General features: G+C 42.2%; 1 long non-coding RNA gene across 1 annotated transcript; it reads left to right on the forward strand.

Moving 5' to 3' along the window:
• Positions 1-4838: 4838 nt before the first annotated feature.
• Positions 4839-13067, forward strand: LOC135289805 (uncharacterized). The gene is made up of 3 exons (XR_010352550.1): positions 4839-5189; positions 10643-10707; positions 12630-13067. It is a non-coding gene; the product is annotated as an uncharacterized LOC135289805 (long non-coding RNA).
• Positions 13068-13479: the final 412 nt, after the last annotated feature.

Raw genomic sequence — 13479 nt, forward strand, 5'->3', positions numbered from 1 at the left:
TGTCTGAAGAGCTGACAGTGATATGCACTGACTGGAAGGAACCCAAAATTGTTTTAGCCTTTAAGCATCCAAAAGACATTGAAGTAATTGAGTAATCATACACTCTGGGTCCAGTATTCCTGTCACTGATACCCCATGCGTCTCAGTTATTGGTGTAATTTAAATCTGATAGCCACATAATGGACCAAATTCTCTCCTCTACTTTTCATAAGTTGTCATATTGGATTCAATATGAAGAATGTTTGCTTAAGTGCAGCAAGCAGGATTTGTGTCATGAAGCTTATTTTGCTTCTCAAAAGTGGTATTCCCTGCTGTATGTACTGAATAGCACCATAGAAGACAAAATACTTATTCTAGAGAAAAATACCCTGAAGCACCATAGATTAGTTTAAATTCTCAAAAAGGTGTGAGCTTTTCTGTTTCTTCCAGTGTTTAGGCACTTTTTCTTAACATTTATGCCAAAAAATTGTCCCCAAATCTCCCTTTTGGTGCCAGTGCTTTGAAAGCGTGTCAGATTCTGCACCGTAAAAGATGATGCCTGTCCCTATGTATTTCTTGGAATGACAGCTTCTACCTTTCAAAGGTCATTTGGGTCAGAAATTTTCATTAAAAAATATTTGAGTACATGCCACATACCTTGTCTGTTTATTCAATCTTAATATTCAACAAAACATTTCAATATTGCTAAGCAGCCAGATCAGAATAAGCTCATTGGAGCATGGGAACATCTTTTTGTGCTGGTTTTGTACATAGCACCTCATATGCTGAGGCTTAGGGTGCACAGGCTGTACTGTGCTGCAGATAATAAATACTAATCATCAGGAGAGCTTTAAGGTGGGACCCATGCAATGAGCAGACAGCTTTGCAGAACAAGCCAGCCCTAATTTGTCCAGTAAAATGGGTGATGGGCTTGCACGTGTCTCCCTAGTGCTGATTGATTAATATGCATGATGTGTTATAGAACAGGTTAAAAGGATGTGGTCAAACCCCCAGCCCGCAGTGGGTAGAAAGCCAGGCCCAGAAAGCTTAATGCAGAAACTTGGCCCTTGTAGAATTTTCCCACCTGGAGTACATATGCCATGGGGGAACCTTTTCTTGAGATTATGTGAGTTATTTAATCTTGGGATTTGTTCAGCAGGTTTCTTTTGTGAACTCCCCCCTCTACATGTTTCTTTCCACCCTCTCCACTCTCCCCAGCAATAGGGTTGGTTTCAGATTGGCTCTAGCACAGTTAGATTAGTCTGGCAAACTAAATTAGTCTGAACAATAGAGTTAAACTAAACAAGACACAGCACTGCTGTACAGTCATAGTGTAAATGGTAGCACACTTTCTAGCCGGACCTGGGCTGTGACAACCATTGTTTCTCCATGGAAGTATGTCCACAGAAAGGACATCCCTAACAGGCTGGGGTGCAGGGCAGCCAAGGAACTGTTCCAAAAGCCAGAAAAGATGAGAGCACCCTCTTGAAGAGAGAGGGGCAGGGTACAGCTGTGTTGATATGAGCTGTGCTCTGCAAAGTCAGAACACACTCTGGCATGTTGTATGAAATAAAATAAGCAACAAATATGTGTAAATTTGGGGGGAAAAATGTCCTCTGGTTGTAACCTGATTCTGTTCATTGAAACTCTGTATTTAGCTATCTTGTCCCCTTTATACCATGAAGCAGCCTGCCAGGCTCTGAGTCTCCCCTCTCTCATCACTTCTGCAGACAGCAGCACCTCATGGCTTTCACCCTTCCAACTGACACATCACCTCCCCACATCTTTCAGAGTTTTCACTCCTGGAAAGAGGACTGAGTTTTCAGAGAGAAAGCTGGGTTGACGATGCCTAGCCTCTCTAAGACATGACTGGTCCTCTCTAGCTGCATGGCTAAAGCTCACCCTGTAGCTCATGTCTTGATATCTGCATGTTTTTTCTAGGTATGATGAATGCAGCCTTACTCATTGCTTTCATCAGCATATTGCTACATGGGTCATCATTCAACCTTGTTGCTTTGTGCCACTTCTCTCTGTAATCCTTCCCTGGTCCCTCTTTATCATTTCAAAAATAAGCTCCTTTCTTAAGGAGCTTTCCAAACTTAATCTCATCCTGCTCATTGTTCAGTAGAAAGGATCAACTCCACCTTCCATTACCCCTGGGAGAGGTTTTCAGCCAAGCTCTCTTCCTTTGCTGTACTACAGCACGGGCAGGGCTCTATCCACAGCCCCATTCCTTACAGCCATATGCACATCTTCCTTTTACCTGCTGCCTGTGGAAAACTAGAGGAATGTGAAGTGTCACTGACTATCCATACCTCATGGTTATACTGTCTTGCCAATCTATATCAAGCCATTTCCTTTGGCTTTAAATTTGGTTGAAAAAGTGAGGTTTGCAAATATGTTTAAGTTTTTCAGAAATATACATTTTAATAGGATGTATGAAGCTCAATGGTTTTTTTTCTGAATTTGAGTTTAAATTCTTCTAGAAGAGGGTTGGTATATTAAATCAGAGAGGTCTAGGAATAAACTCTAAGGTGTTATTTTATCACAGAGTATTTTTTAAAAATAAAACTACTTGGAAAAATACCTGTCCCTACTTCATTCTGCAGGAAATATACCCTATATTCTGCTGCCTCACAGTGTTTGCATGGTTTTGTATGTACTGTTATACTTTTGTTGGTCTGGAATAGAAGCACTTGACTACTATTTCTGATCTCAAAATAGGTGTTGATTCCAACAATTTCCCAAGATGTCTGTTTTAAAGTTAAAATCAAAACAGAATCTGGTTCAAAGATATGACTGAGAGGAAATGGTACATATTTTCTCGTGTTTAATTCTGAATGCTAATAGAAAAAAAAAAACAACTAAAGCCAGTCTATTAAAAAATATATTATTTTAGGAAAAGTTACTTTTAAAAAAGGTGATTTCTTGCTGCTTGCTTCCTTTTTTGCAATTACAACTAATTTCTTCAATGCAAATAATGAACCACAAATTATACAATATATATTATTTTTTTTGCTAGAAAATGGAAGCAGTTGCCTTAGAGATTTGTAAATGTTGGAATAATATATGAGATCGTCTTTCCCAGTGCCCTGTAAAGCTTAGACTTTTCCATTGAGAGATGTCAGCTAAGGTGATTATGCTGTGAGCAGACTAAACCTTGTTATTTCACAGCAGACCTCTAATGTATTAAGTAAGACTAATAAGCTCATTTTTAACTGGACTTTGTATTTTTTAAAAGAAGAGCACATTTATATTTTTTATAGTATTTCTATGGGACCAGTTCAAGGTAATTAAATGGAAAAACAATGTAATAAATTCTTGGAAACAATCCCCTATAAATATTGGTTTATCATTTGCCATTCTCTTCTCATTTCCACCGGATACCAGTGGGATTGTATATCCGCTTCCTTTATGTTTCCAATTAAGAAACCACGTCAGATTTGTGGAAAACCTACACAATCTGTCACTTTGACTGCTGGGGAACGGGCATGCTTCCCTGACCCCTATCCCCATCAATCTGTATAGATCCAATTTCTTTGATTTATATCGAGTAGAATTTCATTGGTGGCTACTGCATAAATCTACAAAGACTTTCACATTTTGTTTCACCTAAACAATGATTGGGTGGAATGTGTCTGTTTAAAAGTGACCTTGCTTCAATATTTTAACTTTGGCTTATAACAGGGGAGAAAAAGGTTTTAGTTGTTTTTGCTCCCAAAGATTAAAAAAAATCATCACTGAGTTTTCCAAGGTATTTGGTTAAAGTTAACCCAAAATCCAATGTTCTGTGCAATTTATTCAGAAAAAGGCTTTAATAAATTTAAAAAGACTAATTGGATAGAGTTTATTTTTTAAAACCATTTAAAAATGGTTTCTTTGTAAAAACATGCCTTGTGCCAGCACTACACAAGTGACAAAGCCAAGCTGAAGTGCATTAAGCATTTGAAGACATTCTGTTGACTTCCTTATAAATGTTGAGATGAGCATTTTCTCTTCTCTGGGCTGGACTTGCAAGAGGCTCAGGGCAGGAGGCAGGAGGGTTGCAGGGCTGTAACAGTGCCTTGCACTCCCATCCTCACAAGACATTGATAAACCAAAGCCCAAGGGCGGGCACCAGGCCAGGCTGTGCCCAGGCAGACTCTTTCCATGCTCCACACTCCTGCCTGCTGGGACAGGTCCTTGGCCCCCCAGTGTGAGCCAACATTGCCTGCATGTAGTGGGAGCAGCCTGACAGCTAAAGAGCAGGACACCTTCTTTGGGTCCCACAGAGACAGGGCTTAGCACTGAGGAGGGAACAGAAGGGGTGATGCATCTCCTCTCTGCTGCTTCTTGGCTGGCCCCATGTCTTCTGACATTCTGAAATGATACTTTACATCCCTTGATCATATGGCACTTGTTGCCTTAGACAAAGCGTGAGGGCACCCAGATTGCAGTGTGAGTCCTGATGTAATGCTGCCTTAAATCCTGCCTTCATTTGCCCTGATCCCAGGTAAGTCTATGAAGGAACTGACTGGTGAGCAAGGATGGTTTGGCTGCCCAGCACTGAGTGCCTGTGTGCATACCATTGTCTCCTGCAAAGTGGAACCACACTGCGTTTTTGGAGCAGCATATTGTGTCTACACGTATCTCTATGCAAGTGAAATAGGCTGTAGCCAAGGCTTTCCCCGCCTCAGAAAATTTTGGAGGGCCCCTTCAGCTGATGTAAGAGATGTCACAGGCTGGGTATCACACCCAGTGCACAGCCCAGAACTCGATGGTGCAGGTGGAACTGCCTCATTGCCAGAGAGCACACCCAGGCACATTTGCATTATTAGCTATTACATCATATACAGTGTTCACAGACAGTCACAGACAGAAGAAGCATCTGAAAGATTCAATGTTTCTACCTTGGAGACTTAGCCACAACTTACCTCACCTCAGGGACCACATTCACCATCCACAGCAAGAATTAGGGTTCTTCTTCCAGTTATGGGACCAAAACCCATGCTCATTTATTCTAACTTACCCTCCAATTGCAGAAGGAGTTGAGGTATCTGCAGAGACAACCTGCTGAACCCCAAAACCAGTCTCATCAAATTGTGGCTCAGTTTAGCTTAACAACAAATCTGTACTGATTTGAATCACAAATTCAAAGCCAGCTTGCCACGAGGCATTTTTTGTGAAGCCTTCCAAAGCACTTCTTTTTGCTTCTAAAAGATAATATTTAGGTAAATCTTTGGTATTTCTGAAGATTGCTTTTTTCTTGGTAGTTTATTCAAATACAGTGGTTTTGCATACCCAAATGCTTTCCTTCTGGTCACTGTAGTGCTAACTCCCATTCCAAAGCACTGACAAACCTGATTTTTGCAAGTGCAGGGTGTGCTGCAGGAAGAATTTCATTACAAGAATCTGGAAAAGTTAAAGCCTTTCTATTGTTTTCAAAATGTGTAGAAGATGGATCACCACTGGGTTCCTCAGGTTCCACTAACAAGCTTCCCTGCCAGAATTTACTTATCTGGTATTTAGCATCTTATCATCCCCTTAATTATGGGCACCGTAAATTTCCTCATCTAGATTAACACATTACATGTAATTACTTACAATTCTGGAGTTCTGCATCATAAACTGCTTGCTTAATGATGTTTGAGATGATAGATAAAAAAATTTATTCTAGAATTGTAAGTAACATCTCCAGCCACTAAACTGGAATGTAATTTTAACCCTTATGTTTCTTTGACTGATAATTCCCTTAGTGTCCTTCTACATCAGTCATATGTCTTCTCTGTGTCCGATGCTGCTTTGCAAATATGCACATTATTGGATTTTGACCAGCAGCAGGCTTTACCAAATGGCTGCATGAACATGTGTTGAACTTATAAACATAATTTCTATATCTCAGTCTTTGCATTCTTTACTCTTTGGCATCAGACAAAAAGAGGACACAAGCAGTAAAAATGAGATGTAGATGTTCTTTGAATATGTTTTGTCTCCAAACACCTGAGGAAAGACCCTCAGCAGCCCACCTAGGATGATACAGCAACAGCCAGGAAGGGTGCAGAAGCTCCTGCAGATGCTTGGGAATGGTGTTTGAAATTGTTCAGGAATGTGAATGTGTGTCATCTGCCTGAGAGATGCTAGCTGCCAACTGTGCCTGTCAAGACACCAACGAGAGTAAGGCAGGAGAGGAGCAGAAACACAAACAAGAGATAGACCCTGTGTACCACTGTTCACGTACCCTTGGCCTGGCACCTCCTGCCACGGCTCGGTCTCACCTGGGAGCCACTGGATGAGCCAGTGGTGCAACTTCCTGACAGTTTAGGGTTTTGTGCTGCACTGCCCAACCCTCCTTCATGAGTGGTGTGCCACAGGCCTCGAGGCAGACGTGACAGGAGGAAATATGTCCTCCTCCAAGGGGCTGTAGGGTGCAGGTGTCTCCCAGGCTGATCCCTGCTCCTTAATCCCAGCCACAGGGACAGTGTTTCAAGTGGAAGTTTGCAAATGGCTGGACAGAATCCAGGGAAAGCTCAGTAAATGCTCTGCCATTTTAGGTACAGATGGAGCTTTCATTAATGCCTTGGGTCTGGATGATGTGAGCTGTGAAGATTTATTCTTTGTTTGCTGACAAAGCTCTGAAATATTTGGATAAGAATGGAGATTGCTTCTATCAAGCTGAAAAGTCCAGGGCTGTGTAATATGTTTATACTCCTGAGACTGAGGAATTATCTGACACTTTAGAGGGGAAGAAATCATATATTCAGGACAGTGCAAATGTTATGCTGGAGACTTACATTTAAATGCATGAAACAGGGATAAAATAGTGAAGTCTGTATCAAGAATACGAAAATTCTATGTTGGTGGTCTCTATGTGAAAAATGAAAAGGAGTTTCCCATTTACCTGTGGCCAGAGGGAGAGTTCCACCTGAAAACCATTTCTCCCCCATTTGCCCTCTACAGAGAACAGGGACACTTGACCTTGGAACCATGTTGCCAACTTCTATGTTTATCAAGCATATGCTGGCAGGCCACAATCAGAAAATGTGAAGTCTGACCATGAAACTGTGCCTCAAAACCAACCTTGTGCAAGCTAGTACCTTTGATTTCTCTGCTCTGCTTCCCTGTGTTTCCAAAACAGGGAAACACAGCATTGCACTAGGGCTTATACCCTCACTTGTCTGTGCTGCCAGGATGCCCAGCTAGCATTGCTTGCAGCCAGCTGCAGGCGGCTGTGCTGGAGCAGGGAAGGCTCAGGGCCTGGCTGAGGCCCCTTCCCATCCCAGCTGCTCTGCAAAGGGCTCGCTGTGTCCTGGAAAACAGCAAGCAGAGTGGAGGTGCACAGTGCCCAGGCAGCTCTACCCCGTCTCCTAAGGCAAGGCCATGGCTGGGACTCCAGCTGCAGGCTGGGATCGTGGTGGATCTTGGGGGAGTGGCAGAGCGGATCTGTCCAGTGTTGGGAATTATGGCTGGGACTCCAGCTGCAGGCCGGCATCGTGGTGGATCCTGGGTGGGTGGCAGAGCAGGTCTGTCCAGTGTTGGGAATCATGGCTGGGGCTCCAGCTGCAGGCCAGGATTGTGGCGGATCCTGGGTGGGTGGCAGAGCAGGTCTGTCCACTGTTGGGAATCATGGCTGGGACTCCAGCTGCAGGCTGGCATCGTGGCGGATCCTGGGTGGGTGGCAGAGCAGGTCTGTCCAGTGCTGGGAATCACTGCAGCACAAATAATACCTCACTACTCCTGCAGTTCCCTATGCCTGCAAATTACAGACAGCAGCAAGACAAGAAAAAACAAGTATTGCATTCATTGCTTGGTCTTCAGCTGAAGAGAGGCTGGGTGGCTCTGTGGGGCACGGCAGTGGCGCATGGAAGCTCAGTTCCCCTGTGCATTAGATTGGATGCTGCGCGTTCTCACCAAGGTTGAGGAGTTGGATAGATCGTGGATCAGACCAGGTTTCTGTGGTGGCCACCATAACAACTATGGTGGATTTTCTCCTCCTATGAAGTTTTTTTGCTGCCCCGTTCCGTCTCAGGAGGAAACCTTCTTCCTTATTGAAGATTTAGTGGAAGGCTCCAATGTGCCTCTGGACATTAACATAAATACTTCACAAAGATTTTTGAGGAGAATGATACATATTTTTGTTCAAAAGTGTTTTGACTGCATATTTTTCAATACAGAAAAATTGAGACATTATAATTTTTAATCACAAAGGTTGGCTTCTGCCAAATAATTTGTTATTAATTATCTCTAGGCCTGGAGGATTCAAGTAAAGCACCAGAATAATGTCACCTGTGACAAAAATGATCATGCAGCTGGGAGAATGAGAATAAAGCCATTACAGCATGCAAAATACATCAACAGAGAATCATAGAGTCATTAAGGTTGGGAAACACCTACAAAATCATTGAGTCCAACGTTAACCTAACACAGACAGGTCCACCACTAAACCATGTCCCTAGCACCACATCTCCACACTCTTTGAACACTTCCAGAGATGGATTCCACTACTTCCTTGGTCAGCCTGTTTCAGAGATTGACCACTCTTCCAGTGGAGAAATGTTTCCTAATATCCAATGTAAACCTCCTCTGGTGCAACTTGAGGCCGTTTCCTCTTTTCCTGTCAAGTATTACCTTGGAGAAGAGACTGACCTTCAACTCATGTCCCCCAGTGTATAAGCCCTGCTCTGAGCAAGAGTTTGGACAATGTGACTGTCATAGGTCCCTCCAAACTTTGTTAGGGCTGAGCAGTAATCAGTAGCTGTGAAATGGAGAAACAGGATTTTATTACTTATTTCTTTTAGATAAAGAGGTTTTGTTTAATATTCAGTATTTTCATTTAAAGTCTCTATACATAACTTCTGAGAAACGCATCCACCCTTTTTTCCTGTTTTTCTTGACTGATGCAAAGTATACAAACCAAGGCAGGACAGCAGGACATACTTTTAATTGCTCTGCTGTTTAGCAGCTTTTCCCATGCTTCTCATTTCAACCACTGATCTCCTGTTGGAGACATAGGGACTAATATCTTCCCATCCATGTTCCCACTCATAAGAATAAAGGCTATGTGTGTATTTGTTATGAGTATCTACAGTACTCTGTAGCATTCAGGAGAGGAAGGCTGAAAATGACCTGTTTGTTAGGAATGATGCTGCTTGTGATTCACAGGGGAGTTGGAGGGTCCATGGCCTTAAGAAGGCTTAGAAAAAAACAACATTCAAGAGGACCTCATCATCTGCACAGCTGAACATTAGTGTTGCAGTGGTTTTATCTTGAAAAGTGGAGTTGCAAAGGATTCAGGGACTCCCAGATGTTTCTCAGCCTCACTTTGCCAATACTTGGGCAGGCTCAGTGCTTGGTGTGGCCTTGTGGCCAATAGCAGCAGGGCAGAAGCAGAGCACGTTGCTCCTCTCCAGCAGCAATCCACAACCAGCTGACCTTGGCTTCTCCAGCTGAGAGCCACTCAGCAGGTTCTGCTGTTCCTGAAGTCACCAGGTGCCCTGCAGGCAATCTCAGCCTGCAGTGAAGAGACTGGGTGTCTGAGGAGCAACAGACCATGGGAAAGCTGCATGACCCAGTGCAGGCACGGAATCTGGCAGCAGGTCAGCCCCTTGTCAGGGTAAGACCCAAGCACCTACCTCTGCTTCTCCTGCACCAACTCTGCCAGAAGACTGTGGCCTGGAAAGAAGATATGGTCTATCTGGACCCTGTTGCAATGAGACCCACAAAGTGGGCTGTGTGGTGAGCAGCCCCCAGTGAAAACCAGGTTGTTTGAGCTGCCCTGTAGCACAGAACTGTTTAGGTCTCCAAGGCCTGCAAAGCAGAGATAATGAAGATGGTAATTTATGGTACTGCCAGGTCTGAAGACTGTTCCTCTGCTGAGATGCAATAGAGCAATCCAGGAGTGATGAAAGGCTTTAGCTGGTGCCTCATTCCACGACCCTGAAAGTGGAGGAGTGTTAATAGGAGGGTCAGTGTGCAGAGTGAGTGAGACTGATCTGGGAATCAGCACAGGGGGAACACTGTTCCTCAGCCAGGTGGAGCAGCAGGGCAGTGACACTTCACTGCAGGGCAGCTTTGCAGGAGATCCAAAGGATTTTAAAAGTCTTTGGATGAGACCCTGCTCTATCTTGTGATCATGACAGAGACTAGATTGACAATGCTGAAAATAATCCCAACAACCCAGGGCATGTTAATGAAGTTCACAAAGTAAAAAATTACCTCTGTCTTTTCCTCAGTGGCTTCAGCTCCATGTCTCCTGGCACAGAGTATTGCAGGAGAGCCTGTCCTTTTAGCATCCTTTAGCAAAAACGCTGTCATTTCTCACTGTATGTTGCTTGGCTACTGAAAGTGCTACTAAAACCAAAACCTACACACTGTTCAATAATTTAAAATAACAGTGGTTAGACTCAAGTATTTATGTAAAATAGGAACCTAATGTTGGCTTGAAAATCTTATATGTTCTTCTAATTTTATTTACAGACTAAAGATACCAAATTTCTGCTATCAGCCCTTGCACTTGATTACTGTTCACTCTTTACTCCTGATATAAAAGTTGTAAAAGTTACTCCTAGTAACTTTTCAAAAGCAATTTTTTAAATAATATTTTTCTATATAAATTCTCTTAAGAAACATTGTGCACAGAAATATTGTACACCAGTCCAAGAACTTAATCTGATGCAAATTTTTCCAGGTCCATTGACTTCAGCAGATGATTGACACCAGATGGCCCACCATGTTTGATATTATTACATTAAGGTATTAGCATATGTATAATTTTCTTTGTACTTTTCCTTATCAGTAGTATTTTCTTTCTATCAGCTTCAGTTGACTTTTGCAACCTTTATTCAGGGGGATGAAATATATTCCATGTGAGTAAACATGTTCTGTGATGGATAAATATTGAACTGCTACCTAGAAATATAGACAAAACTTTTTTGGTGAAGGATTTTTTAGTCTTAAGCCATATTTTGAAAATATTTGTTATAGGAGAACGTTGTGACTCTGATTGTGGAGTGTTCTTTGTGTAAGAATATTGTGGTTTTCTCTTTTATAAAAAATGTGTCTAATTTGAAATGGACAGCTCTATAGTAAATGCAGGCTATGTAAAATTGTACATTTCACCTACTTTTCTCTTGGGCATGACTCCTTTCTTCGTTAATAGATATAGAATCACAGCTAGGTCATTTTAGACAATAGATAAGGAATTCTGTCTCTTATAATAATGAGAAATACAGTTAAAGTACCTTCATAAATAGCCTACAGCTTTCCAAAGATGGGTTTTTGGTTTGGCATATTGACTTTGCATTTATGAGGGAAATGTAAGAGAACATCTGGTTTGTTTTATCATTAATTCTGGGAATGCCCATTAATAATGCATTTTTGGGAATTGTTTTTGTTATTCCTGGAGAGCACTATACTGAACAATTCTATGCTTGTTCTGCTGAGAGACACATCTCAGTTTAGAGGTTGTTTTGCAGTCTTAATTATATTAGTTGCTATCTCCCTTTTTACTGCCAGAAAGTGTGTACTATTAAAATGAATTACTGAGAAAGATGCCAGTAGACATTGTGGAAAACTAAACTTCGTAGTAGTTTAAAAAAGAGGCATTTTTCCCTTTTTAATTTTTTTTTTCAAAGTTAAGTTGAAATTTTTTTTTTGCAATTCTGGCCTACATTCATACAACCTTAGGAAAAACACAGTATTAGTAACACACACCTTTTTTTTCCCAGTTATCAGCATAGCTATGAAACAACTATGAGTGGATAAATTGTTCTTGGTGTTGGCAGGAAAATGAGACATCAAACACCTCAATGTTCTTCTAGAATTCCTAGTTCTAGTGTAGCCGGATCACATAACTCTGTAAATTGAAGCAAGATTTTCCCAGGTCAGTTAGGCAAGCAGTGGTGTATGTTGGGTTGTGATTGAAGGCCCCACCTATGGCAGCTTGGCATGGTTAAGAAAAATCTGGAGCTCCCATCAAGTCCTTAGGTGAAGGAGCTATGAGACTCAGTACCAGAAAAAAAGGATTGTCTGGAGGTTCAGAGTGCAGTCAGGAAACAAAGATTCTATTCCCCATTTTCGTCTGACATCTGATCCATGCAAAGTGTCTCTGTTTATAGCATTGCAATTATGGAAATATAGTGTGGAGCTAATTAAAATAACATGAGATTCTTTCCCTCAACTTCCTGGGTGTCAGATCCAACCCCCATAGATACTCTGGGGATTTTTACCTCATGTTTGTTGTGGGGTACACAACAAGCCTTCATCCTCTTTTCTGAATGATTTAATTCTGTTTATTTACCTGAGAAATAACCTTTTCCATAGGTACCAGCAGAGCACCAGGGGCAGGGGTGCAGTGGTGCCTTGTCTGTAGCACAGAAGATCTGTGTGTACTCGTGGGAAACAACAACACAACATGCAGCTGAACTCCAGTGGTCACGCCTGGGCTCACAAACAGTGTGAAAGCCAGATCCAGACAATTCAAACATCAATTTTTTTAAAGAAACAGGGAATATTTTTTTACATTGTCTGTTTAAACCCAGACTCAAATTAGCAGCCCTTTCTTCAATGCATTTTTCCTAGGAAAAGGGGAAAGTTTCTCCAATTGTTTATGCGTTCTACCAATCCAGCAATGTATATATGGCATCACTTACTGTACTGATTTTCTCATTTTCCAGGACCAAGTATAGCAGCCTCTGAAGAGATCAGCAGCTGGGGAGCATTTTGGATATCCAAATTCCTAATGACCCCAGAGTAGTATTCCCAAACCTCTTGGCAGTTCCAAATTTCATGCCAAAAGTTGCAGGCATCTGTCTTACATTTTGAACATTTGTCATCAATATTCTTACTTAATTTAAACATCCGCTTAGGGGGGTCATGTATTCTCAATGAATAAAATTAGCTGCATGTAACCAATCTGTGAATTTGAGTTTAATCATAGAGCTCCGGTCTGGTTACAGATGTCTTTGTCCAAGGACTGTAGTTTACTACTGAATGCCTTCCCCATTAGCTTGGGGATTATCAAGCAAGGATTTATACCGTGTAGAAACCCTTTTCCTTTCTAAATACATAACCGAATGCTCTCACTGGGGGGATTAAATTCAGGCTCTCTGAAAGACCTACAGCTGGTTATCTCCTTTAGCACTGACTTTGCAATCCACACTAAGGTGAGGGGCAGGGCATGGGCTCACTGCCTTGGGAGCATAGCAAAGATCAAATTGCCAATGAAAGTCACAATTCAATTCCTGCTCCCTTTTGCTCCTGGGGCAGGAACAAGGTTGCCACCACCTATTCTTCTGGGTCAGCTTACTGTCTGCTCCCCCTCAGCTGCATTGGCTGAAGCTTTGAGGATGCTCAGTCAAAGATCTGCTGTCTCTCACTCCTTTGCTCCAGCCTTTGCTGCTCACTTTGCTTGTGGTGCCCAGTGCACTCACTGCCCAGTGCAGGTGCAGCAAGTGTGAACAGCTGAGCATGTGGAAAGGGACATAGTTGTCACTCTCTGAAATCATCATTATGATGTGGTAATTC

Source organism: Passer domesticus, chromosome 1, assembly GCF_036417665.1.
Source record: "Passer domesticus isolate bPasDom1 chromosome 1, bPasDom1.hap1, whole genome shotgun sequence".
Taxonomy (NCBI): Eukaryota; Metazoa; Chordata; class Aves; order Passeriformes; family Passeridae; genus Passer; species Passer domesticus.